Here is a 4,686-nt window from a genome sequence, read left to right as displayed (position 1 = left end):
ATGGTGCAAATGTGCCAAATAAAAGAAAATTTCACAGTGAATCTAAAAACGTGACCCAATTATATGCTGTCTAGAAGAAACCCACTTTAAATATAAAGACACCTATAGATGAAAAACAAGTAGATGGGTTGTGATGATCTCCTGCTTATATAAAAGCAAATTCAAAAACATTGAATGATTATCAGCAATTATAATGAGCTATCAAATGTCTACTATATTTTCTGATAAAGGGTAAAGTGTTCTTTACTAAAATGAATGAATGAGCCATGTACACTGGCTAGTTTTATGTCAACTTGACACACGCTAAATTCATCAGAGAGGAGGGAACCTCAATTGAGAAAATGCCTTCCTAAGATTGCCCTTCAGACAAGCCTGTAGGGCATTTTCTTAATTAGTGACTGATGGGGGAGGGTCCAGCCAGCTGTGGGTGGGTCCACCCTTGGGCTCATGGTGCTGGATTCTATAAGAAGGTAGGCTGAGCAAGTCATGACAAACAAGCCAGTAAGCAGCCCCTCCATGGTCTCTGCATCAGCTCCTGCCTCCAGGTTCCTGCCCTGTTTAGGTTCCTGTCGTGACTTCCTTCAGTGTTCAATAGTGATGCAGAAATGTAAGCCAAATAAACCCTTTCCTCCCCAGCTTGCTTTCGGTGGGAGCTGCTGCATTATTTTCAGGAGGAACAGACTTTAGAGAAGGAAATGGAATCGTCATATGATGGGAGAGGAGGTGAATTCAATTAAAGGAAATGAAAATCCTTAACATGAGCATATTTGCACCAAACAGCAAAACACATTAGAGCAAAATTTTTAGAACCACATGGAGAAATAAATGGACTATTAGAGTTGAAACTAAAATTTACATCGTTTCCTGCCCTCCCCAGTGTTTGTTTCCTGTCCTCCCCCAGTGTTTGTTTCCTGCCCTCCCCCAGTATTTCGCCCCCCCCCACCAGTGTTGCCTCGACATTTATCCGTGCTGCTGGCTTGCATGTACTTGTTTACTCCTTAGGACAGTATAATATTTCACAACATGAATCACGGTATTTTAGGTGTTATTCTCCTAGCAGGGCGCTCAGTCTGTCTTTAATGGGCCACCATCACCAACAATTCAGGGACACAATTTATTTCTTGCTTTTCTGACGTTAGCCCAGCCCTCAGAAGGTTCCTCAAACTACGTGTCCTAGACTTCCCTGCCAGCTTGCTTGGTCTTCTAGCGGAAGTTTATATAAGATCACAAGGTCAGAGAAGAAGAAAGGCAACTCTTTGCTAACAGCTTTTCCTGGAATTCTTCCATCCACAGCAGGCAGCTAGGGTTCAGTCCCGCTCAAAAGCAATACACGGTGGAGTTGCAGTACCGCTCACAGCCTCTAGGGTGCAGTGCACTCGTTGAATCAGAGGTGTTTTGCTGGCACTGCGTCCTGGGCAGGAAGAGTCTGGATCCAGAGGATAGGAGGGGAATGAACTCCTCCATGCTGTCATTCCTGACCATGCATTCAGCCTAGCGACCCTAAACATTCCAGGTTTTGTCCAGAGAAGTCACCTCTTTGTCAGGAGTAATTGACCCTGAGAGGGAAAAGGACTGTTTCCTTACATACAACACAGACAAGGAGGGATCCGGGTGAGCCAACCTGAACACCCGTGGGTGCTTTTGACCTCTGTGAATAGAAACACGTCACAAGCTTGGCCAGGGAGGTTTATGCTTCAGAGAGATGTAGATTCTTTTGAAAAATTGCCAAGGCCAAAACTACCAGCACAGGCGGTAGTGAGGGTGAGGGAATTGACAAGGGAAACACAGGAGACGGATCACGCGCGCGCGAGGACTCGTGGCCTTGAGGCCACGTGCAGAAACAGACGGTGTCTTATCACATTAGCTACCCTCTGTCTAAATAGCTGTCAGAAAAGTAGATCCATGTAGCCTGTGGGGCTGTTTCTGGAAGTCACGGAGAAAGCCTTGTTGACCAGGAGGAAGGGACTGGACAGCTGGCAGCTGTTGGCTTCTTCAGGATTCACCACAACGCTCCAGATATGTGGGCTTTTCCCAGAGAAACCTGGGCTCTTAGTTTGCTTCCTATCATTGTAAGAAACACCATAATCAAAAACAACACGGGAAGGAAAGGGTTTTTTTGACTTGCACATCAGCAGAGGAAGCCCAGACAGGAACTTCAGGCAGGACCCTGGAGGCAGAAACGGAAGCAGGGATGGTGGAGGAGTGATGGGAGGAGTGCTGCTCCCAACAGCTTGCTAAGTTTGCTTTTATCTACATGGATTTCTGTGAGAAGAAACCTAACTGAAGCCATCCTCAGTCTGGGCAAAGTCTCCATTTTGTATTAAGGTCAAACGAAGTTTAAACTCCCAAGACTTAGTCTCTTGCTCCTGTGTATGTCAGGACAGCTGAACAGCAAACTCCCAGGAATTCTCCTGCCTCGACCTCCCATCTTACCATGGGAGCACTGGGATGACAGGTGGAAAATTCAACATATGGCTTCCCCTGAGTTCTGAATTCAGGCCCTCAGACTCGGCAGGCAAGGGCTTTACCACTGAGCCATCTCTCCTGAGCCCAGTCTTTACACTCTTAAGTCCAGTTCCTGCTCTCCAAAGACCACACCCTGCAATGAGTTTTATCTTCTTAGCCAGATCACCTAACACAGCACCCCCCAGCATATGGATGGCAGGTAAGTCGTTGGTGATCAAGACCAGACTGTTAGCTTCATTCTGTGCCTAACTATGTGCTCAGTCATGTCGAGTGACACAGCACAATTTTTTTTTTTGCTCCTTGTTTAATTTTGTCTTGCAATTAAAAAGAAAGAGTTCAGGGCTTTGAACGCTAGAACATTGATGGTTTGTTGGCGTCTTATTTGATAACATGAGTAATCTAATCCTTCCAAGTCCTTTGCAGTTTTCTGAGTCAGAAAAGTTTCCAATCTGGGGGAAAAAGACAAATTTGTGTTTATATCGTGAGGAATTTTCACCGAATATTTTCTCAAATGACTAAAGATGTGTTCATCAAAGCCATTTGAGAGAGGCTGCCCACGCGGACAAGGAGGCTGAAATAGCCCATCAGCCAAAATAACCACATAAAAGCCTGCAGCACAGGGCTTAAGCCACCCACGCAGCTGCCCCTGCAATCAGTCAAGGCTCAGAGGCAGGGGTGCAACTTGTGGTGTGACTGAAAGACTGTTTGAAGAGTTGGCAAAAGCTTGCGGGTTTTATAAAGGAGCTTTTAAAATGAGAAACAAAAAATGATTTAGATTGGTCGCCCTGCTGGGAGTCAGATTTCTCCTTCGCTCCCTAGAAGAGTTTGGTGGCTATGGGTAATGCACTACCACCAGGAGCACAGTGTAAACAGGGCGGTCCGGATACACACCCAGATTGAGAGCCATTTTGCGAGCAATTCTAGAAAGACTATTGTCTCTCCTCAGGCTGGATACCTAAAAGAAAAGAAACTGGACGGGTTAATTTTAATTTCAGGCATGATTAAAAAAAGGCACGCGCTACACATTTTCTTTGAGACAGTGACAGAGGAGGCACATTTCCAGCAATGGTTCTCTCGGCCACCGCGTCACTTGCCGAGTAAGCAGAGTCAAAACCTGAGAAGTGACGGCAAACAGCATGGCTTCTCAACTTACGCTTTCTTTGCTGACTGAAGTTTTTCAAAATATAAACATTTGTTTACACATGTGAGTGTGCTCACACACGGCCCTGAGCGCACGCCACAGCCCTGCTGTATAAGACAGAGGACAATCTCAGGGATTGGTTCCCTGCTGCTAAGGTATGGTGCAGCAGGGGCCAGCACTCTCTGGGCCTTCTGCTTGGTGTCCTAGAACTGAAAATTGCATTTGTTGATTCTGTGTGGGCCCATGTACCACGGCCGTCTCCCTAGCCCTAGAATCCTTTTTTTTTGTTTTGCTTTCCCTTAATGGTTTTCTGTGTCAGGGCTTCTCTGTGTGCCATGGCTGTCCTGGACCTTACACTATAGACCAGGCTGAGCTTGAACTCAGAGATTCTGCTGCCTGTGTCTCCCAGGTGCTGGAACAAAAGGTGTGTGCCACCACAGACTGACTAGAATAGTTTTCTAGTCATGAAAGTTTAGAGTAAATGTTTTAGTAAAGGTTTGAGTCTAACATGGAGGAGCCCGTATCCAGCTCTTACCTGAGCTGTGACCTTGAACTTCTTCAAGGACAAAGCCTGATCATCATTAAGGTTGTGCCAATGTCAGCTGTGGTTTTATGACTGAAAATGATGGTAACTGAATAAAGGGTTATAGACTTATTTTTGCTTGAGTCCAGCAAAGGTTCTGGTGTGTGTATAAGCCCTTTATTTTACCGTTTTAGGAGAAGTGAAATAATTTGATTTCCTGCCGCAAATAAAAAAGAATTCTGTATGTGAAACTTCCTTAACCCTCTGTCTTACAAAGGTGTAAGAAGATTTTTTTCACATGTTCATGGTTACAATTCACCTATACAAGATCTAACCAACTACTTCAGTGTGCAACCCTTGCCACACGTCTGACATAACTCTGGAGGACTGCGAACTTTAAAGTAAACTCACGGGCTTGCGGGATGTGTCACTGGGGAAGGCGCTGACCACAAGGCCTGGAACTCGAGTTCAGTATCTGGAACCCACACGACAGGAGAGAACAGACTTCTGCAGTTGCCCTCTGACCTCCATACTCTCGCAGGGTATGTACTTACTC

General features: G+C 45.6%; 1 long non-coding RNA gene across 1 annotated transcript; it reads right to left on the bottom strand.

Annotated features, from left to right (window-relative positions):
- Window positions 1-1,100: 1,100 nt before the first annotated feature.
- Window positions 1,101-4,686, bottom strand: LOC146890319 (uncharacterized). The gene is made up of 2 exons (XR_014998988.2): window positions 4,542-4,686; window positions 1,101-2,915 (listed from the first exon to the last, which is right to left on the bottom strand). It is a non-coding gene; the product is annotated as an uncharacterized LOC146890319 (long non-coding RNA).

This window comes from Myodes glareolus, chromosome 22 (genome assembly GCF_982192425.1).
Source record: "Myodes glareolus chromosome 22, mMyoGla1.1, whole genome shotgun sequence".
In the NCBI taxonomy this organism is placed as follows: domain Eukaryota; kingdom Metazoa; phylum Chordata; class Mammalia; order Rodentia; family Cricetidae; genus Myodes; species Myodes glareolus.
The sequence above is the reverse complement of the archived record's forward strand: the minus strand, read 5'-3'. Positions and strand labels throughout refer to the sequence as shown.